General features: G+C 45.4%; 1 protein-coding gene across 2 annotated transcripts in view; it reads left to right on the plus strand.

Annotated features, from left to right (window-relative positions):
- Positions 1–1,020: 1,020 nt before the first annotated feature.
- MATN4 (matrilin 4) overlaps positions 1,021–27,723 on the plus strand; it is a 45,239-nt gene continuing 18,536 nt past the window's right edge. The window contains exon 1 of one of the 2 annotated variants that reach the window (XM_077335472.1): positions 1,021–1,299. The gene's annotated coding sequence lies outside the window, so the exon portion shown is untranslated. Of the gene's footprint in view, positions 1,300–1,368; positions 1,506–27,723 lie in introns of those variants that run through there. The other variant, XM_077335473.1, reaches the window with a different exon arrangement.

The following is a 27,723-nucleotide window of genomic DNA, read 5'->3' on the forward strand; positions in this document are numbered from 1 at the left end:
GTCACAAGCTGGATGTTATGCTCCTTTTAGTATAGGCCAGAATCCCAGTAGCCCTTTGTGCAGTCATGTCACACGGCTGGCTCATTCAGCTCGTGGCTGGCCACAACCCTTTTCAGATGCATTACTGCCAAGCCAGGTCTTTTCCAGCCAACATTTGTACATAAGGTTTTTTAAAATAGACATTTCTACAATTGCCCCTATTGAATTTCATTTTGGTAAGCTTCACCCCAACTTTGCAACCTCTACTGACAAACAGATTCAGGTGAGTAGCTGGGCTGGCCTGCAGCAGAACAAAGTTTGAGTCCAGTTTCACCTTTGAGAACAACCGAGTTTTATTCTGGGTGGAAGCTTTCGTGTGCATGATCACTTCTTCCAAGGAAAGTTTATCTTTGTCGCTCTTAAACGTGTCCCTGGACACAGTGGCTTTTGATTCCAAGTCAGCCCTATGTGTGTGACTTTCGGGGGTAGATAGGAAGGACTACAGCCCTGGAGCCAGTAGGGTAGGGTGGCTAAGACCAGCGGCTTCTAATCTGGCAAGCAGGGGGAGATTCTCCACTCCTTCTCCACCTGCAGGCAGCTGGGCAACCTTGGGCCAGTCAGTCCTGCAAGAGCTGTTCCCACAGTGCAGTTCTGCCAGAGCTCTCCCTGCCCCACCTACCTAATAGTTTGCCTTGTGGGGAGAGGAAGCAGCTTTGAGACGCCTTCAGGCAGTGGAAAGCGGGGTATAAACACCAACTCTTCTTCTCATTCAATTGAGAGCAGGGAACCCGGGAGGTAGTTACTCCAGAATAAGTCCGGCACGCTCCCCTCCCTCCACTTTATAGACATTCAGGTTCCTATGAATAAGCTGGCAGTCTGATTTCGCCCAACCTCCACTTCCACGCGTTTCCTTTGATAACGAGGGGGGCTCGGAGCCCTCTCAGCCCTCCGACGGGAAGGGAGGGGGTCCCTCGCGTGGCGCCACCCGCCTGTCCTCGCCGGCCCCTGCAGATGGGTGGCTGGGTGGGTGGGGCCTGGGGAAGCTCGGGCGACCCGCTTTCCATGGGGCAGCCCCACTCGCGCCAGCCTGGCAGGGGAGGGCTCGGCCCCTCCGCCACCGGCCTCTCCCCGACGCGGTCCCGCTTAAATGCGGCGGCCGCTGCTCGGGGCGCTCTCAGTCGGGAGCGGCTGCGAGACCAGAAGGGCACAGGGGCCGCCGGGCGCCGCAGCAGCCTCCTCCCCGCCGCCTTTACCTGAACCCGCCCGCCCGCCGTCCGCCTCGCTCCGCAGCCGCCTCTCCGCGCCGCCCGGCCGGCCGAGGTGAGTGAGGGGCTCCAGGGCACCTGCAGGGCACGAGCGCAGCCATGAGCGCGGGACCGGGCAATCCCGCCCGGAGGAGCCAGGGCGCGCCCCCGGGCTCCGTGCCGGGGGAAGCCGCCTTCTAAGGGCTCCCTCCCCGCAGGGCTCCCTGCCCCGCACACCTTCCAAACCCGCCCGAGGATTTCCTTGCTTCTCCTCTGGATAAGGTGACCAGATTTTAACTTTGGTAAAGCGAGACACCATTGCCCGGGGGGGGGGGGGGTTCTTGATTAAAATTTGGTCTATATGGAGCAACAAAGAATTTCATAGAACGCATAGAACGCAAAAATAGTATTGTAATATATATATTATTAAATTTCAACATAAGTACAATTTGCCAGGTGCCCCCAGATGTCCCTCCAAAAGTGGGGCAATCTGGTCACCTTACCTCTGGAGCACATCGAGGAAATGGGAGAAGGCGGGAAGTGGTTCAAGGCGGCAGCCCAGAGGCTGCAGGAGGGTTTGTGTGTGTGTGTGTGTGTGTGTGTGTGATGTGAGGGTGGAGGGAGATTTGGAAAGAGTGTCCAGGACCACCTTCACACCCTGCGCATGGGCGTCGTTCAGCCTTCCACCCAGCCAGCATCTCTCCCTCAATTCTTTCCTCTCAGTCCCTGGTGCTGACCCACTGTTCTGCATCTTCTTTTGACAACAGGTAGTGGGCAGCCAGTGTGGCCCAGGTGAGTCTGTTCTTGTCAGAGTTCAGAAGCTAAATAGGGCCAGTCAGGCTTAGTAGTGGGATGGGAGACCGTCAAGGAAAATGAAGGTTGCTGTGCAGAGGAAGGCAGTGGCCACCCACCTCTGCTCATGTTTTACCTCTGAGAGCATCATGGTGGGTGTTGCCATGAGTCAAGTGTCCCCTAAAGGCACACTCTGCCTTTAGTTAAAGGCTATCATATTAGCTGCCTCTGAATGGACAGTCAGCTTTCTTTGATTCCCGTAATGGGCCCTGTTGCCTGTCTGGGTGTCCCTGTTCTTTTAGGCTTCTCTGAGATAATAATGCGCTGCCTGTTATTTACTCTCTTGTCCTCCTTCTCTGCAAGAAGGTCAAGAACACAGAGCTGGAATTTGTTTTGGTGCTCCTTTCCTGGTGAGCTTTAACTGTGTCCTGAGTTTCGTATGGGACACTCTGGGGGCTAGGAGAAATGGTGGTGGTGGGGAATGGATAAATAATTCCTGTTTGTTCTGTCCTCTCGTTTTCTACACCTGCCAGTGCAGAAGTCCTATCCTGAAAGTACAAGAGCGTGTAGAGTAAGCTCTCTGAGAGAGAGAGAGAGAGAGAGAGAGCTAATGAAGTCAGTCTCAGTTGGGTGACATTGCAAGACCTGAGATGGATCTTGAAGACAGAAGGGGCTGATAAAAACTGAGGCCCATTCTGCACACGTTGGATAATGCCCTTTCTATGTGCTTTTGCAGCTGGGTTTTCCTGTGCGGAACAGGATAATCCACTTCTAAAGTGCATCGAAAGTGCATTATTTAATGTGTGTGGAATGGGCCTCAAGCAGTCAAAGTTCTTGCCCTGTGATGTAGGGCAGGGGTAGTCAACCTGTGGTCCTCCAGATGTTCATGGACTACAATTTGTTGGCAGAGGCTCATGGGAATTGTAGTCCATGAACATCTGGAGGACCACAGGTTGACTACCCTTGATGTAGGGAATCGAAGGGTGCATGCATGCATGCTCATTGGAGGAACTGTGATGCTGAAGCCTTTCATGCAGATGTTTGACTGTGGGCTGCTTCACCCTGATGGTTAGATGCGGGTGTTTCTCCCTGATGGGGCATCTGCTTTTCAGGAAGATTGGCCCAGGTTCATTCCCTGGTGTCTCTTGATAAAAGGGATCAGGGGGCAGGTGATGTCCCTCAGATGCTTCTGTGGGATTCTCAGGAAAGACATGAGGGGCAAATGGGGGGGAGGGGTGGCCAGGAGGAGGAACCGGCAGAAAATTTAATCTTGATCCAACCACAACACACTAGCTTGAAGGCATGAAAGAGTCATTACTAGATAAGGAAGGAAGAAGGCATGGATCAAGTCGTGACAAAAGGCATGATTAATGTTATGCTTTTGTTCTAGAATTATTAAGGGCAATGGATGTTAAAGGTAATGTGTATTAAGAAGGTGGAAAGAAGTCAAGGAGAAAGTGTTTAATGTAGTGAACATGGATCTGTTTCACCTGGCTCCTTTCACTGATCCCTTGAGTCAGCTCTCCAGCTTAATTTTTGCTCATGGTCCTTTGTTGTGACCCAGAAGGATTCTCTATTTCACTTCTTTCTTTGTGGGAGAAAGGTACATAGTGCTTCTGCAGGTATTCATGAAATATACTCCTTGTTGCATCTTAGTGAGAAATTGCATCCATTCCTTATTGTCCCAGTATCCCCTGATCTGCCTAGTGATGTTGTTGTTGTGGTCCGTAATCTGTGCTTATTACTTAAGATAATTTGCACGTGTTCGGTCACTGCTTATCTGCAAGGAGAAATGTTTTTGTAGCTGTCCCGATGCATTTTTTAAAAAACGCTTCCCGAATGTTAAGACTGGTTTGTGCTTCACTGCGTTGCTTGCAACAAAACAAGCTCTGTTTGTCAGACTCATGCCTAACTGTTTGGTTTTGACATCTTTGCATTTTTCCTGAAATGATTCCTGCAAACCAGGTAACCCCCAGTGCACGTGGCAGGCATGTTTGTGCAAGCAGCTGCTTGCTTTTGGTATTCCGCCAAGGTATGTGCACCGGCTACATCCATTAAGCAGCTGTAAGTACGAGATTGTTTGCTGCATCTGACTGTTGGGTCACTGCGGCTTCTTGTGCTTGTGTGCCGGAGCACTGTGACCGAAGCAGGATTAAGCCGTTGCAGGTGGGATATGATGTTACCTACACTATTTATTTCCCTTGTGGCCAATGCAGCGGGAACCTGAAGCATGAATTTGGCCACACAAGTTCTTAAGTTTTAGGGTGATTTGTAGAGCAACTCTACTCAGGTTTATTCAGTGGGCCTCAGAAGAAGAAGAAAAGCTGGGTTTTTTTATACTCCGCTATTCACTACTTAAAGGAGTGCCAAAGCAGCTTGCAAATGCCTTTCCCTTCCTCTCCCCATGACACACACCCTATGAGGTTGGTGGGGCTGTTAGAGAGAGCTCTAACAGAACTGCTCTGCAAGAACAGACATAAGAGAACGGTGATTAGCCCAAGATCATCCAGCATGTGGAAGAACAGGGAATCAAATGCGGTTCTCCAGAGTAGAGTCCGTGCTCTTAACCCCTACATCATGCTGTTGTTCAGATTGTACCATTGGGCTGTTGTATGTCTAAAGAATCCTTAGTTAAGTGCTGTCAGTCAAGTCCCAATAAAACGTGGCAATCCCTCATGGGTATTTCAGAACAAGAGAGAGGCAACTGTGGCTTGTCCGTGCCTTCCTCTGCACAGCAACCCTGCTCTTCCTTGGAGGTCTCTCGTTCAAATCCTAACCATGGCCAACTCTGCTTGGCTTCCAAGCTCTGGCTAGTCTGAGCTATTTAGGCTGCTAAAGTCCACTTAAATCAATTAAATGTGTCAGGTTACCTGCAAATTAAATTTGCAGTTCAATAAACAGTGGCTTTGAGGGTGAAAAGAATCATGCCCTGTGCTTTTAATAAAGGCAGTCTCAAAAGAGCCATTCCAATGAGATGGAAGGAAGGAAGCCAGTTCAGAGCAGATATACTAAAAATAATTCATGTTTAATGCCCCCCCCTTTTAAAACTGCTATATGGTTAATCAGGTCCAACTGTTTGATTTAATCAGAACAATATGAATTGATAAAGTTAACTGGTGTTGGAGTGTAAAGTTTTACAAGTTAAGGCAGGGCAAACAACTTTCTTCTGCCAGCTTGCTTCTTTCTTTCTTTCTTTCTTTCTTTCTTTCTTTCTTTCTTTCTTTCTTTCTTTCTTTCTTTCTTTCTTTCTTTCTTTCTTTCTTTCTTTCTTTCTTTCTTGCCAATAATAGCTGTCCATGTTCTACAGGAGAATGGGTGTGCTTAACACGAGGACCTGGATGGAGACCCTAGCCTATAAAGACGTCTCTAATTGGGTGAACTGTCACTGGATGGAAACCACCCCATGTATAATGGCAGGGCAGAAAGGACTGTTGTGCAGCAGATACGTGTTCTGTTGAGCCTCGGTTACCAAAATCGTCTAGTGGTTTAATGCCGAGAAGGCGGCAGACAGGAAAGGCCTGGCTCCATGCTGGTGGAGTCAATGGGGCTTTTGTCCCAGAAACCCAGTGATTAAAATTGGCACAATAAATTATCCTACAAAACCCGCCTACCACTCATACTGGAGTTGCCAGCCCTCTAAGAATGAAATCTTGTAAAAGCTGTAGTAATACAGCCATGAGGCTGGCATTGAGAACCTGCGAGTCAACACAAGAGTCCTTTTCCCCCTCCGAAGCAAATCAGTAGGGTTTGCTTGCAGACTCAGCTTAAGTATTTATCTCAGAGGGTGGTTTGGTAGAGTAAGTGGATTTGCTTGAGAGGTCGAATTGGCCCCACATAAAATATGAATTCCTGTCTGGAATGCAGGCAAGAGCGGGTGGTATTTTTTAGTAAAATGACACTATCTCCCCAAGCAAATGGGCTTTTCTTTCAGCCATCTGGAAGAACCATTGTTCAAGAAGTGCTTAAGCTGTAACATGGCCCCTGCCCTCCCTGAAGAGCACAGTTTCCCCCTTTTTAAAAAGCATTTCATCAGATGTTATTTGGTGGGAGCTTTCTCTTTCACCAGTCTTTAAAAATAATTCCTTTTGCATTTATCTTCTGGTTGCTCAGAACACAAGATGTCTCTTGAGGTTTCCTGTAAGACTTCTCAAAGGAAACCGAAACATTTTTCGGCATCTCCCAATAAGATGCTTTTGTTTGATTTCTTAGCTATGTGTCTAACCTCATTTTGAAAAAATAAATCTGCCTGGTTCTGAAATGTGGGATGAAAACATCTGAAGAAATGAGAACTTTGCTGGTATTTTTGAATTATGGTTGGCCGCTATGGGGAAAATAAAGAAGAATTTCTCAGTTTGCATACTTCTTATTATGGGCAGCTTCAGTTTGGGGTGCTTTTCAGTGCAATCCTAAAAAAATTTACATCCTTCTAAACTCATTGACTTTAACAGGCATAGAAGGGTGTAACCTGCTCAGGGATGCCTATACAGTAAAATTCAGTTTAAAAAAAATGCATGTTTAACAATTAAAACTGATAACTGAAGGAGCAGGGGAACCAATTTTTAATGCACAGGTAGTTACATCGTGAGTCAGGATTCCAGATTCCTATGCAGTATGCAAGTGTCCAAAGTTAAGTTTCTAGTCCCTATGATTGCTTGAACATGCAGAGGACAAGCCTTTTGAAGACCAATAGTGGTTTGGCAGTTTGGGACTTCCTAGTAACTTTGGTAAGAGGTGCTAAATATGTATTGGAAGGGAATTGTGAGCAATTGTGAGTGTCCTGCATTGTGCAGGGGGGTTGGACGAGATGACCCTTGAGGTTCCTTCCAACTCTATGATTCTATGAGTTGCTTGCTGAGTTTATTGAATGTAAAACTGACCATGGATCCGAGAACTGAGGATCCCTTTTGCCCATGGGAGATGAGGACTTTGGAGGCCGCTTCTTGCATTAGATAATCTGTAGATAGAAGTGCCTTCCTGTTGTCAGTAGGAAGAGACATGCAGAGCCTGTATTGTATGCAGCTGGCATCTCAAGGACCGTTTATGCACTGGAGGTTTCATGCCGGGCTGCAGGCTGGAGTTTTAGCCATGACAGGTTGCCCCACCTCTTCCTGCACCCACATGGGGGAGCATTTGGCCTGGTGCACCTCATCCGGCCCGGATTTATGCTCCTGCACGAGAGCTGGGGCAGTGAAGTTCCCAGTGCATAAACGGTCAAGGATAGCATCATGGGGACCAGGCACAATTTTGTCCTCTTCATCCAGTGACCCCAGTCCCAGCTTCCTATTAGTATTTCCTTCCACACTTGAGCAGCTGGAATGGAAATTTAGAATTTTGAAGAGCCAATATTAGATTTTAGGCGACTGCCCAGAACATAGCTGAAGAAATGTTTCAGATTTCTAGATGCCAGCAGCAGCTATCCAGGATCACAGGTGACCTCAGGTTTTTTTCTATTGCAATGAAACTACTGCATTAAAGCACGATCTGTTTGTTGCCACCACTGGCAGTGAACATTTTTGCTTCATCTGTCCAAATGGACTCCTCGAAGCCATCCAGCAATGTTTGCAGAGCGGTGCATTGGATGTGCAAAATTTTGGCTTTCCAAGGATCAATAATTAGCCTTGTCTTAACATGAAGCAAATTACAGTCCTTGCCATAAACATGTCTGTTTTTGGTTTCGACCAGAGTACACCAGTTACCTAATTTGTGCATGGTGGTTGGAGGCTGCATTCCTCAAATCACTCCTTCCAAATAGCCTGACTTGAAAGCCCACAAAAAGGGGATGGCTCTGCTGCAGGCTACTGTTTTTGAGCCATGGGATGCTAGCTGCAATGATCCATTTTGGTGCTTGTTTCCAAATAGACCACTAATTAATTCTTTAGTGATAAAGGGGAGGGCTATAGTTGGATGGGACAGGACTGTAAGACTGTAGCTCCCAGACTTCCTAGCTTGAGGGAATCTGTTTCACACTGACTTGACTGGCATAAAAACTTTCTGTGTTATGGAGGATTTTGGAGTATGTTCTAAGGAGCATGCTCAGTTGGCAGGAGACTCTTTTCAGACCTGCTGGTGCCCATTGTTGGTAGAGTTTAAATATGCAAAGAGGGCGACACACCAGGCTACTGAAAATAATAAAATAGTTATATTTTGACGCGAAACAGAGAGATGCCTGTCTAACTCAGCCTTTTTTTACTGTTGAGAAACCCCAGAAACATTCTTCAAGCTTCAATCGTGGTGCAATCGTGTAGAATATTGTTGAGAGGCATAGCTGGGTGCATGCTCACCGGGGACTCTTCCCACCCTCTCCAGGCCAATCATTGGCTGTTTTGGGAGGGGTGGGTGAACCGACATGGTCATATATGGCCACATCACCCAGTAAATGTTTAACAAATTTTAGAAATATATTAAAAATTAATGTCCAACCATTTGGCAAACCCTTCCTGGGCTGTCAAGAAACACCAGAGTTGGTCTAACTGTTCTGTTCTTTCATTCTGTCTGTTCTGGAGGCAAGCAGAGAGGAAGCCTGCTCAACTGAGCAGGAAGTCTCCAAATGAGCCCAATCCGGACACTGGTGGAGATTATTTGAAACACATCAGGAAGTTCCTATTCTACCCATGCTAAAGACACATCTCCTCTGATGCCCTATGTAGGATATTCTTCATCTTTTTGAACCATGCACACTAAAAATTTTGCATGATCCAGCACTCATTGCTGTCAAACGTGAATTGAGAGTGCAGCATAACCCCTGCAGATACACCCCAAAACACCCCAAATACACTACTGCAGCCCTATACTCTTATTTTTATTGTTATTAATAATAGTACTTAGCAATTACATTACAGCTAGGGGCAGGAATACAACAGACGCTAGATTAGGGGGGTGGGGTGGAAGAACTCTGTGGATGGCCTCTCCCTCTCCTCTCCCTCCCTGCAAGACCTGGAAAGGCAGCTGTTAGGGAACTCATTGGCGGGGACAGCTCTCATGTGGCAGGGTTCTGCAGCCTCCGAGCCTCGGAGGGAAGTGGAAGGAGGAGGGGGTGGTCAGGGGTGGAGGACACAAGGCGATTGGCTGCCCACTGGACAGACAAGCAAGCCGGTTGGAGGAGGAGGCGGCACTCAGGGGCGAGACAGCCGCCCTGAATGGGTGTTAAGCACTGAGTGGCACTTAAGCCATGAGACCTGCTCCTCCTCCAAGGCCTTACCAGAAATTTATAGTGGAACAGATGCCATCCTAAGTAATGTTACATATTTCTTAATTGAAATTAATAGTTTAGGAGAGCACAATGCTGCTCAAGATTATGGCGTTTGTGTCCAAATCTCTTTGCACACACATTACCTTGGTGTAATACATGCGGGCCTCTATGGTTTGCCTGTTTTATTATCCTCATTTTACAGATGGGAATAGAGATTTAAGTCTGAGACTTCCTAAGATCGCAGCTAATTCTGTGTCTGTACATCTTATATTGGCCTTCCTCCAAAGAAATCAGCGGGGACTCCTTTTATCATCACAACAATAACTTTGTGAGGTTAGATCTAGCACTCGAACCGTTGCAAGGCAGAGGCAAAATCAAGAGTATCCTTGTCTTTCAGGGCAATTTGCCAGTATTGCCTGATAATGTTCTTTCTCATCGAGGAACCAGTGGCAGTCTTCTGAGGAAGGTCAGGGTTCTCTTCCCGAAGACAGTCTGAAGCCGGATTTGAGCAATTCTGTCCCCGGCTCCTCTAAACCATGACCGCTTTGAACATGTGGGTTCAGTTCCCTTCACGTCTTTCACCTCAGTTTCAATCGGGGATCTCATAAAGGTTTCATTCAGAGTCTGGCCTCTGCAACTGCCTCTTCACACTTCTATGTTGCCCTGCTTATGGAGTAGAAGAATTAGCCCTCTGTGGGTTTTTGCAACACAGACAGAGCTTTAAGTATCGTGTAACGTTTTTTTTTAGCGTCTGGAAGTAAGGTTTTCCCCCCTCACCTTCACACATCTTGGCAAAATGAATAGGTGTTTAAAATAGACCTGTTAAAATAAAGGTTGGAATAGAAATGTACAGAGGAGATGTTGGGTAGTCAACCTGTGGTCCTCCAGATGTTCATGGACTACAATTCTGGCAGGGGCTCATGGGAATTGTAGTCCATGGATATCTGGAGGACCACAGGTCGACTACCCCTGCTAGCAGATCCCACACCCTACCCTTTTCTTTCAGCAAGAGAAGTGGCAGGGCAGTTATTACAATGGGGGAGAGCTCATTGTCCTGCGGAGGTAAAGGTAAAGGTATCCCCTGTGCAAGCACCGGGTCATGTCTGACCCTTGGGGTGATGCCCTCTAGCGTTTTCATGACAGATTCAATACGGGGTGGTTTGCCAGAGCCTTCCCCAGTCATTACCATTTACCCCCCCAGCAATAGGCTCAGGATGGACAATAGGCTCAGGATTGACAAAAGGAAATACTTCTTTACACAGAGCATAAGCAAAATGCAGAATGCACTTCCAGAGAATGCAGTGATGGCAACAGGAATAAACAGCTTTATAAGGCCATTAGATAGGTTCATGGAGGATTAGTCTATTGATGGCTACTCACCATGGTGACTAAGGGGAACCTCCAAATTCATGGGCACTAATCTTCTAAATCTCAGAGCCAGGAGGCAACATCAGGGGATAATCTTGGCCTCTATGCCCTGTTGTTGGGTGTCTAGAAATTGGTTGGCCACAGTGCGAGATAAGATGCTGGACTAGGTGGGCCATTGGTCTGATCCAGCAGGGCTTTTTTGTTCTTGGTGCGCCTTACTGCCATCTGCTTCGCTCCCATGCATGAATATAACACCAGGAAACAGAACTGGGAACTCGATAGCCCCTTTCACACCTTACAGTGAATGCCCATACAGTCCATGTATGGCGTGATGCTGAATAATTCTCACATTACATTCAACACATGAAATTAGTCTTGCATTTGGGTCAATATTGTTGGTTAAGTAAACATTTGACCCTGTTGAAGTTGCACAGACAAAGGTAACTTAATGTTCAGGCAACCCTCTCCCCTCCGCTTAAATTTCAGGGGAGGAAAGAAAACCCACCCAGCATCCTTTCACCAAGACTGACTCCCTTTGTAGAATCCTTGCAAATGCCACCATTTGCTTAAAGGCTAATGAGCACAGGGCACAGTAAATCCACTTGCAAGCTGCTCTGAGACCGTGATTTAGATACTCCTCTCGGTCTGCGAAGGAACTTGGGCAAGAGGCCTGCATTCCTACCAGCTTAGTGCACAGGACTGCTGTGCCATGCTTTCGATCCAACAGAGACACGGACACAGATGGAAAAGCAGAACGTCCGTGGGACGGCCAAGGGGGCCAGTGCCAATAACACTCCGGAATAGAAAATTAATTACCCAACAGAATGGGCTAATTAGAATGAGTGCGGTTACCATCAAAATATATTGCACAAGGTTTTCTCGCTGTCAAAAAGAACGCAGCAGCCTTTTCTTCCCTTTTCTTTTTTTTTGCAAGTACGGCGATGGCTTTCTAACTGGTGCCTGGTGGCTTGGTCTTCTGAGCTGTAGCACAGAGGCAGCAATTCATGCCCTATGGCACAAAAAGCGGAGTAGCATCCAATTGCTCCATTGCTTCATCCTGCACAAACACAACCGTGCAAGAGGAGGACTGTACTGCAGGTTTGGTGGTCAAGAGAAAGATAGCGGCACTTGCCCCCTTGTAAAGCAGCCTTTTCTTGGTATATCGGTGCTGAAGAGGTGATATGAGAGTAGGGATTTTTTATTTATGCTTTTTAAATTAAGCTTCTTTTCTGCCATGTTTCGGCTGACTCAAGGCGGATCACGACACATTTCAATTACATAGAAATTGAAAACACAATTACTGTTAAAATTCAGAATAGTAATCTCTACTATTGCCCATAAAAATAAAATCCTATCCTGGGATTAGGTAGGATATGATGTAATTTCCCCAGGAGATCTGATTGGCAGATGCTGATGCTGATGCAGGCAGGGGGTCTAGAAGATTGGATGGCAGCTCAATCATAGATTACTTAGACAATCTGTACTCAGTAAGGATCAAAATTGGTTTACGATACTTTTCTCCCCCTTTCCATTTTATCTATTTTTCTGTGTTGGTAGGGGCTCATGGTAATTGTAGTCCACAGTTTGGCCACGCCTGCTTTAGACCTTGGGTCAAGACTTGGAGAAGGGCTGTGGACAGTATCTCCTTCTCTGGCAAACCACCTCTGCTCATCTCATGCCTCAAGAACTTTGCCATGACATGGAACTTCCTGGGGTCGCTGTGACAGCACGTTGTGATTCATGCTGAGATTGCAAGGATCTTGTCTGAACCGGCAAGAGGATCATGGGAGCGAAAGCTTGCACAGAAATCACCCTGCATATTTTTTGTTTAAAGAATGCACTGAAAGTAAGGGTTACCCAAAAATGCATTTGTGCAGACAGTTTTTCTCCACAGGAATAACATCTGCACCTAGTTGGGTAGCATCCTTTTGGGCAGTCTTTTGAACAGGGTCCAAAGGGGACATCTTTTGTTCAGCTGCATCTGTGTTACCATATGGTCCCTCCTCTCCAGTATCTGGCATTGCAGCTGGTCCTCTGGGATTTCATCATGCAAAATAGCGGATATATTTAAGATCCGCAAGGATTCTCCTCTGAGTTTGCTTGGCTTTCTCTCAGTGATGTCATTGGACAGGTAAGTCTTATTAGCTACGATGACAATACTGGGGCTGCCAGAAAGAAAGTTAATTTGTATAGAAGCTGCCGCCAGTTGGGGTATGAAAAGGATGTTTTTCTAGGCCCCCTCGGGGAACAAACAACGTGCTTTTTTTCATGCCAAAAGAGCTCGTCCCTTCTCTCCAATTTGGCACCACAATAGTTAAAACACATTAGTGATAAAGAGTACTGTTTTTAATCCTTTGCTTGTGGGAGTCGATCTGGAGTACATTAAAGCAAAGCCTGTTCCAAATGAGAAGAAAATGACTTCTGCTCTGCAGTACATGAAAGGTAAAATGATCTTTCTGCACAATAAAGAGCTTTTTGTTCAGTTCTCTCCCCCCCCCCCTCCAAAGATCCTCACTGCAAGGGGGGAGACTAACCCAGGATTTCCACGTGGGAAACAATTTGTCACTGTGTTAGAAGCAAAGACAGGTTAACGTTTCAGTCGTTTGCAGTGGTCTGCCTGGCTGGGAATGGGGTGTTGAGCAGAGGGGGAGATGGAAAAATAATCACCAGCCCAGCGGGAAGCATTTTGTGCAGAGCCTTGACTAGGCTATTAGTTGCTGCACGCTGCAGAGCTCTCGGAAGCGGAGAAGCAAAGCAGTTGTCCACAGGGCGCTGCCCACACTGGCTTGTCCTCTTTATTTTTTTGTTTACACAATACCTCAAGCTGTGATCTCAGCCCAGCCTTTGACAAATTCCCATCTTTGTTTCTTTTACTGAGCAGAGAAGAGCTCCGCACTGCATGCCACCCTCTCCCATGCGGCAGGAGAGATGGGAAAGGCGTCTGTCAGAGGTCCAGAGAGATCGCTCTGGGTGAGCCAACATACGTGGCTCGCTTGGAACTGCTCGGAATGTGCTCACACTGGTATGTTATGAGCCAGGCTGCGCCAACATGTGTAGTGGTCAATGCATTAAGCCTTTGCAGAAGACCTCTGTGTGCACAGTGAGCCTGTGTGAGTGCTCAGGAGCAACCTGCAACTCCCAGCCTGTGTGCAGACTTCATGTACGATCCTTGAATGGATAATGGGATTCACTGGATGTAGTGAAAGCCACACACATTGGTGGCTTCAAAAGAGGAGGATCTCGTCAGATCTTGGAAGCTAAGCAGGGTTAGCCCTGGTTAGTACTTGGATGGGAGACCACCAAGGAAAGTCCCCATGGGGTAGCCATGAATCGGCTACAGCTTGAGAGAGCTGGTTTCTGGACCCTGCATTTAACTACCTGTAGGAGTCTGAAAGTGGCTCACAGTTGCCTACCCTTCCTCTCCCCACCCCAGGCACCCTGTGAAATAGGTGGGGCTGAGAGAGCTCTGAGAGAACTGGGACTGGACCAAGTTCGCCCAGCATGTGGAGGAGTGGGGAATCAAACCTGGCTTCCCAGATCAGAGGCTGCCACTCTTAACCACTGCAGCAAGCTTGTACTTCCCACCACTAGACAGATCCATGGAGGTTAGAGTCATCTGTAGAATCTTTCTGTCCAGAGGCAGCAATGTCTGGAATACCGGGGCTAAGAGCGCTCTGTGTGTCCTCGACCCTCCAGCATGCCAGAATTCAGTTATTTCTGCCATTATTGAGTGATGTTTAGGTAGTTTGTTATGTAGAATTTAGCCTTGTAGGAATTAGGGCAGCCTCTCTCTTTTGCCTAGTTTATAGCCCCTCATGTTCCCTCCCTGCATACCACCTCCCCTCCCCTCCCCTCCCTTCCACCTCTCACCATCTCCGTTCCCCTGTCCCCGTGTCTGGGAGCTGAGTCCCTTATCGGAGTGTTTTGACTATGTGATGCTCTCCCGCTTTTTGGGATTCCCACAGGAGGGAGGGCAGAAGGGAATATATGTGAAGACCTGCATCTTGGCCTCAGTTTTGCCAGTGTTTGAATGAGTGTCTTTCTCTGCTCAATGAATGAAGTCCTTGCTTTAAAGTAAGTGTTTGCTTTTCGGGGCAATTGAAGATCCTCACACAGGGCCACAAATGTCAGCAGGTCCAAATGGGATCCAGGCCAGGGGGGTGTACAGGGACTCTATCACACTAGCGCTGAAAGATCTGCATGGGCTGCTGGTCTGTTTCTGGGCACAATTCAAAATGTTGATTCTGATAGATTCATATCTTTTTAATGTCTTGGGAGTCAGGATACCTGAAGGTGGCAAGCAAATCCAGGGCTTTTTGGGTGGTGATATATTGCATGTGGAATGCCTTTTGCCATGGCTCTTTTCTGGCATCTACTCTACTCTCTTTTCTAGATATCCAACTGCATCATTGACTTTCACCCAGGCTTTTAATCAAAGGGATGATTTTTTTAAAAACAAATTTCTTGATGAGACTCCTTTTAAGAGATTAAGACTACTCACAGTCAAGGCAACTGCATGGGAAGAAGGAGGTTAACTCTTTCTATGCCACCATCTCAAGTTAGATTGGGGCTCCTATTACATAGAAGAATTGTTTGGGAACTCTGACAATGGAATTCTGATGAGGGCCATTCAGATCCCCTCTCAGTCATCACCTCTCCAGGCTAAACAGACCAAGCTCCCCCAACCTTTCCTCATACGTCTTGGTCTCCAAGACGTACTTGGATGGGAGATCACCAAGGGTCAGTAATTGGATGGGAGACCACCAAGGAAGACTCTGCAGAGGAAGGCAATGGGAAGCTACCTCTGCTTCTTGAAAGCCCCTTGCTGGAATCGCTCTGAGTCATTTGAGTCTTGATAGCACATGCATGCCCCCTTCAAGGATCGCTGCCTTGTTGTGGCAAGGGGGCTTGCGTAGTTCAGTGAAGCTATGAGCTATACCGTGCAGGGCCACCCAAGACGGACAGGTCATAGCTGAGAGCTCTGACAAAAGGTGATCCACTGGAGAAGGAAATGGCAAACCACTCCAGTATCTTTGCCATGAAAACTCTATGGACAGTTCCAATAGGCATAACGATATGACGCTGGAAGATGAGCCCCTCAGGTCGGAAGGTGTCCAATATGCTACTGGGGATGAGCAGACGGCTAGTACGAGTAGCGCCAGAATGAATGAAGCGGCTGGGCCAAAGCCGAAAGGACGCTCAGTTGTGGAAGTAACTGGTGGCGAAAAGACAGTCCGATGCTGTAAAGATTTTTATTCCATAGGAACCTGGAACGTCAGATCCATGAATCAAGGCAAGCTGGACGTGGTTAAACAAGAAATGAGAAGACTGAACATCGACATTTTAGGAATCAGTGAACTAAAATGGACAGGAATGGGTGAATTTAATTCAGATGACCATCAGGTATACTACTGTGGACAAGAATCTCGCAGAAGAAATGGAGTAGCCTTCATAATCAATAAGAGAGTAGGAAAAGCAGTCTTGGGATACAATCCCCAAAATGACAGAATGATCTCAGTTCGAATCCAAGGCAAACCATTCAACATCACAGTGATCCAGGTCTATGCCCCAACCACTGCTGCTGAAGAGGATGAAGTTGATCAGTTCTATGAAGCCCTACAACACCTTATAGAAGCAACGCCAAAAAATGATGTGCTTATCATCATGGGGGATTGGAATGCTAAAGTAGGAAGCCAAAAGATAACTGGGATAACAGGCAAGTTTGGCCTTGGAGTACAAAATGAAGCAGGGCACAGGCTGGTAGAATTTTGTCAAGAGAATACAATGGTCATAGCAAACACTCTTTTCCAACAACCCAAGAGACGACTCTACACATGGACATCACCAGACGGTCAACACAGAAATCAGATTGACTATGTACTCTGCAGCCAAAGATGAAAAAGTTCTATACAGGCAATAAAAACAAGACCAGGAGCTGATTGTGGTTCAGATCATGAGCTTCTTGTTGCAAAATTTAGGCTTAAATTGAAGAAAGTAGGGAAAAGCACTAGGCCACTCAGGTACGAACTAAATCATATCCCCGACGAATATACAGTAGAGGTGACAAATAGATTTAAGGAATTAGATCTGATAGACAGAGTGCCTGAAGAACTATGGACGGAGGTTCGCGACATTGTACAAGAGGTAGCAACTAAAACCATCCCAAAGAAAAAGAAATGCAAGAAATCAAAATGGCTGTCTGAGGAAGCTTTACAAATAGCTAAGGAGAGAAGGGAAGTGAAAGGCAAGGGAGAAAGAGAAAGATACACCCAATTGAATGCAGAATTCCAGAGAAAAGCTAGAAGAGATAAGAATGCCTTCTTAAATGAACAGTGCAAACAAATAGAAGAAAACAATAGAATGGGGAGGACCAGAGATCTTTTCAAGAAAATTGGAGATATGAAGAGAACGTTTCATGCAAAGATGGGTATGATAAGGGACCAAAATGGTAGGGACCTCACAGAAGCAGAAGAGATTAAGCAAAGGTGGCAAAATTATACAGAAGAACTATACAAGAGCGAGCTTAACATCCCTGATGACCACAGTGGGGTAGTTACTGACCTGGAGCCAGACATCCTGGAATGTGAAGTCAAATGGGCCTTAGGAAGTCTGAGCAACAATAAAGCTAGTGGTGGTGACAGCATTCCAGTTGAACTATTCAAAATCTTAAAGGACGATGCAGTAAAAGTGCTACACTCAATATGCCAGCAAATTTGGAAAACTCAGCAATGGCCACAGGATTGGAAAAGGTCAGTTTACATTCCAATCCCAAAGAAGGGTAATGCCAAAGAATGTTCAAACTACCGCACCATTGCACTCATTTCTCATGCTAGCAAAGTTATGCTCAAAATCCTACAAGCTAGGCTCCAGCAATATGTGGACCGAGAACTTCCAGAAGTACAGGCAGGATTTCGAAGAGGTAGAGGAACTAGAGATCAAATTGCCAACATACGCTGGATCATGGAAAAAGCTAGGGAGTTCCAGAAGAACATCTACTTCTGCTTCATTGACTATGCTAAAGCCTTTGATTGTGTGGAGCACAACAAATTGTGGCAAGTTCTTAAAGAGATGGGAATACCAGAGCATCTTATTTGTCTCTTGAGAAATTTATATGCAGGTCAAGAAGCAACAGTGAGAACTGAACATGGAATCACGGATTGGTTCAAAATTGAGAAAGGAGTTCGGCAAGGCTGTATACTGTCGCCTTGCCTATTTAACTTGTATGCGGAGCACATCATGAGAAAGGCGGGATTAGAGGAGTCACAAATTGGGATCAAGATTGCAGGGAGAAATATCAACAACCTCAGATATGCAGATGATACCACTCTAATGGCAGAAAGTGAAGAGGAACTAAAGAGCCTGTTGATGCGGGTGAAGGAGGAGAGTGCAAAAGTTGGCTTGAAACTCAACATCAAGAAAACAAAGATCATGGCAGCCGGCCCTCTCAATTCCTGGCAAATAGATGGGGAAGAAATGGAGATAGTGACAGATTTTATTTTCCTCGGCTCCAAGATCACTGCAGATGGGGACTGCAGCAAAGAAATTAAAAGACGCTTGCTCCTAGGGAGGAAAGCTATGGCAAATCTAGACAGCATCCTAAAAAGCAGAGACATCACCCTACCAACAAAAGTGCGTTTAGTCAAAGCTATGGTATTCCCAGTTGCAATGTATGGCTGCGAAAGTTGGACCATAAGGAAGGCCGAGCGTCAAAGAATTGAGGCTTTTGAACTCTGGTGCTGGAGAAGACTCTTGCGAGTCCCTTGGACTGCAAGGCGAACAAACCGGTCAGTCCTAGAGGAGATCAGCCCTGACTGCTCTTTAGAAGGCCAGATCCTGAAGATGAAACTCAAGTACTTTGGCCACCTCATGAGAAGGAAGGACTCCCTGGAGAAGAGCCTAATGCTGGGAGTTATCGAGGGCAAAAGAAGAAGGGGACGACAGAGAATGAGGTGGATGGATGGAGTCACTGAAGCAGTAGGTGCAAACTTAAAAGGACTCCAGGGAATGGTAGAGGACAGGAAGGCCTGGAGGATCATTGTCCATGGGGTCGCGATGGGTCGGACACGACTTCGCACATAACAACAACAACAAGCACATGCATACATATAGCCAGTATAACAATGAAGCCCTGGACTCTACCCCTGCCCTCCGGTACTGTAAAATAGATTCAGGTCCATACACACAAAAGCTTATACCTCAAATAAAACTTTGTTGGTCTTAAAGGTGCTAACAGGCTCAAACTTTGCAGCACTATAAAATGCATTCATACACTTGGCTATAGACCATTCTTTATATCTGTCTTGCAGACAGCATTCAGGCTGCTGGACTTGCACATGTGAGTCAGAAAGGGAATATTTAAGGCATTTCTATTGACCAATAGCCAGGAAAAGGACTGCTAGGGAGGCCACACTGAAACCCAAAGCCTCCTGCTTTTCCTGAAACTCAGTACTCTTGGCGGGTAGTCCAGACAGACAGGGTGAAAAGGGAAGAGGGGAAGGCGTTCCAGGATAAGCACAGTGAGTGTAGGAGCTGTAGCTTCTATTGGGTGTTGTGCCAACTTACCTGGTTCCATGGTGTGACCAGGAAATCCTTCTAGTTTGTTCCAGGGATTGAAATGCAGTACTTGTGGCCTCCATTTGCTCCCTGCCTTTACTCTTGTTTCTTTTTATGCATACCCAAGAGGCTGTTGGCAGAGATAAGCTTTTTTGGCTACTTGATTTCTGTATTTTCCCCTTCATGCCTTTGCAAAAGTCAAAGGCATCATGGGCTGTTTTTCCATGGAACGGCTTATCTCCGAAACAGCTTCACCTGAATATAAATATCCTTATCCCTCAATGTAGATCCTCGTGGCCTTTGCCTCAAATAACCCCTCTGACTTCCATTGGCTTTGTAGGAGGGTGTCGTTGTTTTTTTTTTAATCTCCAAGGTCTCCTGCTAGTATCCTATGTTTCCTGTCCTGCTCAATATTTGCACATCTTTCCCCACATCTGTTCTTTGCAGCTTGTTCCCACACGTCTCCCACTGCTGTCTGCCAAGCCAGAGCATGAAGGGATGACAATTGCTGTTAGATCAGTAATCCCAAAACCATGTGCCATGAGAAATAAAGAGAAAGGTTTGTGGGAAACCCAAAGTACCACCTTCCCTCTGTGTCCTTGCTTTTCCCCTGTTAGCCCCTTTTGAGAATATGGATCGCTTTGCAGACATCTTATGTCAGGGGTGATTGCATGTAGTGTGACTGCAGAAGAATTGCCCTCCCCTGAGGAGCCTGCATATTGTATCTCTGCAAGAGTCACTGCTCTGAGTTCAGTCAGGAGGAATGCCTGTGTCAGTGTCTCACGAAAAAATATAGGCAGTTGGCTGCTCCTCTGAGCCAGGGTAATTGTTACCCTCGTGACTCTTAAAGGAAGTATTTCAGGTATAAAGTTTTCCTGTCTTGAGTCAGAAAAAAAACTGGAAACTGATTTGTTATTAGGAATTTGGAAAATAGTTCAAGAGAAAGGGACAGTCATGCTAGTGCATTCTGATCCCTTTCTGCTAAGCCCAGTTTTCAGTTTTGTTACATTATTGTTTTCCATGTGTTGTGTCTGGGATCCCTGGCTTGAATTTCACTCAGTTATAAGTCAGTTGTGAGTTCCTGCTGGGAATTCAGTTTCCAAGTATGTTAAGGCCTGGTTGAATGAGGACAACAGTGCGCATGGGAAATGATTATTGCCTCTGGCCACACATTTTTCCAATCCAGAACAGCCATAGAAGGGACATGTAGCCCATCAGTAATGGCCCCAGGCCATTTCAGGTTTGTGAGGGGAAGAAAGAGGCTCCCTGGGTCCATGTGCCACAGTCCCAACTTAAATTGGGTCCTCCAGATATTTGGAAACTGGAAGTTCCATGCATATTTTAAAATGTGTTTTGCATTCGGCTGCACATAAATGGCATCTAACATGGTATAAATGGTGCAATTGGCATAAAACACCACAATACAAATAAGCAAAATGGGAACACCACCAATGTAAGATGGGTGAAACAAAATGGCCAGAACAACAATGTAAAAAAACAAAAGGAAAGCAAAAAAGGGCTTATTCACATCCCTGCTTTGAGTCCCATTGCCTGATAGCATTCACATTGGATATTACAATGAAAATGTGCAAAAATGTGTATGAAGGGAAGATGTTTCTAAACCCATGTTAGGGCTAGCAGGGAAGCAAGGTTGTTCTAGCAGTTAGTGAGCTAATCCTGTTTAGCGGCTGAAAATTGTGGTCAATATTCTGATACGTTTCTGACTTTTGTGATGGGGAAAATAGTTTCTTACTAAAGGGATATGAACTTTCCAACATTTCGTTCATTATTTGATCAGTGATTGAAAGGCTTATTGTAGTATAGTTTTCTTAATACTAGTATAGTATAGTTTTCTTAATACTTAATACTGTTTTCTTAAGCTGTTTAACAAAGACATGATGGGCCCAATAATACATGCACTTGGCATTTTTGAATAAGTTACGAATGCATCCCAAACATTTCCCCACCAATGCTTACTACAACACTATAAAATCAGTCACTATGTTTATTGTATGATTGTTCCCTTATTGAACATTTGCTCATCCAAAAATCGGTTCTTTAAAAAAAAGTATAATGTGTTCTTTTCTCTACTTTTCACTTTTCCTTCAGAATGTATTCTCTTTTTCTGACTGGGGCTTATGAAATAACCTGGAACCAGACAAAAGCAGGCTCCGTGCCAGTTGACCACTGAGGTGTGGTTTGGACAGGAGTAGGTTTTAAGAAACGGCATCGCTGCCCAGAACTATTTTGTGGTTCTCTCACTCTTTTGATTTATTTATATATATAAAGGGGAGGGGGAACACACCACTGTAAGTAGTACAGTAAAACAGAGTTGAGCAGGAGAAAGCCTTCTGTGTCAATTCAGGTTTCTTTCAGCTATGTCATAGAGGGGATAAGGCGAACTGAATGATGCGTTGATCCCAGGTTCGGCAAACCCACATGCCCAGCTCTGTAGTTATCCTTGGAGCATATTGAATGAGGCTTGGTGCTCTGCCAAATGACACAAACCACTGGAGTCTGGTCCCAGCTCCTGTCCAAGCAGGAGTGCAAAATCCAACCCTAAGGGTGCTTTCTGAAGAGATGCTGAGAACGCCTTTCATTTATCTTGAGTGTAAAATCTGGAACACGTGAACATGATTTAATGTGGCTTTCATCTGGAAAACAGCCATTTTTAATTGCCACGGTGACTCTTACAAATGTGCTGTTCAGTCTTTTGTTTGTCTGCATATTACGTGTTTGTCCTCGGGGCAGCAGACATAGTTCTCTGTTCCCGTATTTTAGTTTTACAACAAGCCTTTGAGAGGGAGGGGCAGGTCCCAGGATCCCCCAGTGAATTCCAGGACAGGGGAAAGTCAGCTTCAGTTTGGAACACGAGGATTCAGATCCTTGCATGGCAACAGTGCTCACGAGTGGGCCGAATGTTTTCATTGCATGCCTCTGCATCATGCCCCTAGCATTCCTTGGTCATCTCCCACCCAAATACGGAGCAGGGCTAGACTGGGCTCTGCAGATCCCGACATTTACAATGTACTTTTTACCTTCTTGAAGTATGAAATGGCATATAATCGAACCAAGTGATGCAATATTTTTAAAAAGTGAATCCACAGTGAATCAAACTGAACAATTCAGCCTGAGTGGCAGATTGTTGACCAAACCAACAACAGTTAAATATATATGGAACAGAACAGTCTTTTAAATCTGGCAATGGAGAACCCTTGCAAATCCAGTCAGGCAGCCCGACTCAAAGAATGGACCGTTGGACAGAAGGTGCTGTCAACAGGACCTTTTGGGATGGGATCACAAGTTGAATATGGGTTTCTACAGGTAGAGCCGGTCCTTTGGGGAAGATGGATCCCTGGTTTTGAGGAGCTATAAAACCACCAAGGAACACGCATTGAACTGAATCTAAACTGGAAGCCAGTGAAGGTGTTCTAAAATGAGCTGTATATTCTGTAGTGTAGTTCTATGCAGCCTGACATCCCACTTGAGAACCGAAGGGCTTTCTCCTTAGTCAGGATGCTCAGGATTGCGGTCTTAATCTTGGAGCAATCAAAATAGCCTTGCTGAGGCCTCCAATGTAAACTCTGTTGCCTACTGAACTGCTGTGAAATCATTGAATCAGGAACATGGGTGTTGTTTTTCATACCTAAGAAACTTGGCGAATTTTAAAGATAGATACTGGATGTAGATGACTTTATCAGTTCTTCATTTGTCTGATTTATATTAGGAGTTCAACAATGTCTACAGGAATTCTGACCTCTAAAAATCAGGTGAAAATATTTTTAGAGAGATGTTTTTTGTTCTTAAAAACAGTTCTCTGGTGGAATGCTGGAAAGGGCAGTTCAGATTCCGGTGGGCCTTGTTTTCTTTTCTGCATATATCTGCCTATACAGACCTTCCTGGCTATAACAGTTTGCTGTCCAGAATAAACTGGGATCACCCGACAACCTTCTGGGAGTATTCAGTTCCCAGTAAATTAAGAATGGCTGGTTTTCTTGACAGACCACGGTATGAAGTAAGGCTTTTAATTTTTTCCTTTAAAATTGTTTTGGCTTTGAGACAAAGTTGTGTCAAAAGCTTTGACAGACATGATGAATACGGAATTACTTGTGGGACACATGGAGAGAGACCTGACATTGAGAATACTGTGTGTGCACACTGAGAACACTGTATGTGCACAAAGAAAGCATTTAGATTAACAGTAGAGGTAAATAGAAGTCTGTTAGCTGAAAGTGGCAACACAGAACAAGGCATAATGTGATTAGGGGCTATTTAGAGGAGCTGTGCTTAGCATGTGGTCTCACATGAAGAGTGGTTTCTAGGCAAAATCAGTAGAATGGGCCAATGCATTAGTTCTTGGTCACCTGTTGCGATTAAGCATAACTTCCAGTACATTTTGGGGTTGTTGTTTTACACCTTACACCACTATACACACACACACACACACACACACACACACACACACACACACACATATATATATACACATATATACGTACATACGTACATACATACATACAATTTATATACCATCCTCCTATATGGGAGCTAAGAAGATGTGTGCGTGTGAATATTAGTAGTCTTGTTTACAAAGTGATATTAATGCTGGGGTCCCCAACTCTTTTGAACCTGCATCCATGTTTGCAATAATTCTTTCCATAGATTGAAATGTTTTGGTTGCAGGACTTGTGCAGATCTTATTGCTGGGTGTCAGGATCTTAGTATGAATAGGCCCATGTCAGCCATGTCTTTGTGTGTGGGCAACTCTCTGTTTTGAATTATCTTTTTGTATTCACACAGAAGAGCATCTTGTCTGTGGGGATGCAGGAGAGTGATGTGGCACAATATAAGTAACCAATAGTTTGGATAGGGTTTAATACATTCACTGAGAGCCAGTTTGGTGTAGTGGTTAGGAGTGCGGACTTGTAATCTGGCATGCCAGGTTCGATTCTGCGCTCCCCCACATGCAACCAGCTGGGTGACCTTGGGCTCGCCACGGCACTGATAAAACTGTTCTGACCGGGCAGTGATATCAGTGCTCTCTCAGCCTCACCCACCTCACAGGGTGTCTGTTGTGGGGGGAGGAATGGGAAGGCGACTGTAAGCCGCTTTGAGCCTCCTTCGGGTAGGGAAAAGCGGCATATAAGAACCAACTCTTCTTCTTCTTCTTCTTCTGATAGTTCTATTTCATTCATTCATTCATTCATTCATTCATTCATTCATTCATTCGCTTCTTAACCCGCCATTCTCCAGAGACTTCTGGTGGGCTACAATATATAAAAATCCCCAATAAACCTCATAAAGCCCTACCCTGTGAAACAAAACAGACAAAATGTGAGCTAAGATAAGATTGGTGGCATAATTCCTGCCCCCCCATCCCAGCAGCTGTCCACCCCCCTCCAAGGTAGGGTATGCTAGATATTGCTCCATAGCCTGAGGAGTGGCCCCCGTTGCTATATTGAGTTGAACATCAAATTTGTGGAGGACATGGGGGCTGTTGAGCTACACTAAAGCACCACATTCCACATGCTACACACCAGCCCCAAATATGAGCATCAGTGATTTCTTTTTATTAACTACTAAAACTACTAAGGCCCATATGAAAGCTACTAAGGCCCATATGGGAAGGTTCTCTTTGCTCCAAACACCCGAGAACTGGTTATAGTTACTTATTGATGAAACAGTATTTGTATGCCCAGAGGCACTCTTTCTCTCATTATGATAAGTGTTCCATAGATGAGTCTTTACATTGCAAGTAGATTTTAGGGTTGAGCCCCCAAGCTTTCTTCAGGGCCTTCTCATAGTCTTTCCTGTGGCACTATTTCTGTTTAGTTTATTTAGGCTAATGTAATATCTTTTTGGTTCCTTGGTCACTACAGAGGGCAGTGGGGTGAAAAGAGCTGAGCACTTGAAAGATACGCCATCAAAAATTTAGAATGGAAGAGTTTTCTTTACAACTTGTAATTCTCAAATTAGGCCTCTCGTTCTCATTGTAATTAAGGATGAATGGGCTGGATCCAACTAGGTCTCCTCAGTTGAAGAAGGAGGGTCTCCTAAAGGCTATTTCAGGGGTAATGAGACTTGTATGGATAAAAAAACCCAACCCTTTTTGGTAGTGGTGGTAGTATGGAGGGGAATTAGGCAAGGTAAAGGTAAAGGTATCCCCTGTGCAAGCACCAGGTCATGTCTGACCCTTGGAGGGACGCCCTCTAGCTTTTTCATGGCAGACTCAATACGGGGTAGTTTGCCAGTGCCTTCCCCAGTCATTACCATTTTACCCCCCAGCAAGCTGGGTACTCATTTTACCAACCTCGGAAGGATGGAAGGCTTGAGTCAACCTTGAGCCGGCTGCTGGGATCGAACTCCCAGCCTCACGGGCAGAGCTTCAGACAGCATGTCTGCTGCATTACCACTCTGCACCACAAGACTGAGCACCAAATAAACAAGCAAGCAAGCAAGATGGCTGGATCCAACAAAGTGGATTTTTGTAGCATGCAGTTCCCCACATTTCACAGCCAATGTTCATCTTGCCTCTTTTATATGAAAAAAAACTCTAATGGATTTTCCTTTTCTTTGCCAGTCTATGAAACTACTCCACACTGAGCCAGACTGTTGCTCAAGTTAGCTTTTCCCTAATCCCTCTGTCCCTTTAACAAGAGGTGCTAGGAACCTCCGCAGACCCTTCCCATACAGTCATGAAATTTATGCAGGCATATTTAGAGTTGCCTATTTCACCTGTGCTCGCAAGAGACGGTCCCAATATTATTGTCAATTACATGTGAGAAGTTGATTTATAATGCTTCTGCCAGTCTCTTCCTCTTTCTCTCCCCATTAGTAAATCCTCCTCAGATCCAACAGGGAGAGAATCAAAGCAAACTACCTTGCATTACAGTGGGCCCTGGTGGACAGATGGAAAAGTTCCCTGTGTGTGTAAGTGCTGTCAAGTCACAAGCAATTTGTGAAAACCTGTCGTGTTTTCAAGGCAAGAGGTGTTTAGAGGTGGTTTGCTGTCGTCTGCCTCTTACCTGGAGTTCCTCTCAGGTCTCTCATCCAAATATTAACCAGGGCCGACGTTGCTTGGCTTCCAAGACCTTACGAGATCCTCAGAGCTCTACCTCCAAAGACCTCCAATGTAGAGTAGAAGAGAAAAAGAATGGTTTCTTATACAATGTTTTTCACTACCCAAGGGGGTCCCAAATCGCCTTAACTTCCTCTCCCAACAGACACCCTGTGAGGTTGGTGGGGCTGAGAGAGCTCAGACAGCTCTGTGAAAGCAGCTCTGTCAGTGCTGTGACGAGCCCGAGGTCACCCAGCTGACTGCATGTGGAGGAGCCAGGAATCAAATCAGGCTCACCGGATTAGAAGCTACCACTTTTAAGCACTACACCAAAGAAGCACAGATTTTATTCTTGGGTTTGTAAGCAAATTCAAAGTGGATTTATACATTATGTGTAGCTTTGGTTAGGGACTTTGTTTTCTTTTTATAGACTGCAGGCATGGAGGTGAAGACTTTGAAAGTTGAAGGGGGAATATATATAGCATGAGAGATGGGCTGCCAGTAGGCAGAAAAAAATGTCCTGTCAGAGACCTGACCTGTGGAAATGGGCAGATGAAGCTTTTCATGGCATGGGGGTAAATAATATCACGTGGCAAATAACAGCCCATTTAGGCTACTGGTAAGTGTAGGGTGAGGAGTTTCATAAACCCTATCCCTTGGCTGTTGTTCTGTGGTAAATATCCACCCAGCCAAGCTTCTTCTGCTTATAGTCTGTATATATAAAAAAGCGTACAATTATTAATGAGCAGCAATGAAATCAGTTGCCTGTAGATTTATCAGAATGACTCAAGGTCTGGCTGATCAGGTCATATGTGTGTGTGTGTGTGTCGGGGGGGGGAACAGTGTCAAGTTAATATACTGGTCATTTTGACAATTCGTCTGTGAAAGCCCGGGTGTCACTACTTTTATTTCTTCTGTTGTAGATCCACAAGTCTTTCAGATCCTTTATCCTAACATGTGGGTCCTGCTGCCCGCTATTTCACACCTTTCCATGACCCTCTTTGCTATATGACTTTGGGAAGATGAAAATAGACAGAATTTATGAAAGGAAGCAAACAATCAGAATTCAAATTCACCGAATCCAAGACATTTGTTTTCAGGGCAGAAAAATGAGGATACCTTCTATCACTCCTTGAATGCCTCTCTGTCTGATCCAAAATGGTCGTTATAGTCAGGAAACCGTTGAAATCAACATCCTGGGGCCACCAAGATACTAAGAAAAGTATCTTGTACTTGATTGAGGAAAGAGAGGGATGCAGGCAGGGAGAGAATATGATTTTTGGCTGACTGATAGGACTGGCATGTTTCACAGTTAGGGTGGCTGATTCCCCAAAAGAACTGGAGCCTTGTCATTTCTTTTTTTATCTCCTTCATATTACATATCCAGTATTATGTTTATTATTCCTTTTTCATAGCCTGAAATTTAATCGTATTCATGTGCTGCCGAACTGGGCACGGTGCCTGTTCTTAAACTGCCCTTGCTTTCATACATTGTCATGATTGCCTTTGCTTGTCCCTTCCTTTTTCCTTAGCTATATCGT

Source organism: Paroedura picta, chromosome 4, assembly GCF_049243985.1.
Source record: "Paroedura picta isolate Pp20150507F chromosome 4, Ppicta_v3.0, whole genome shotgun sequence".
NCBI classification, from domain to species: Eukaryota; Metazoa; Chordata; class Lepidosauria; order Squamata; family Gekkonidae; genus Paroedura; species Paroedura picta.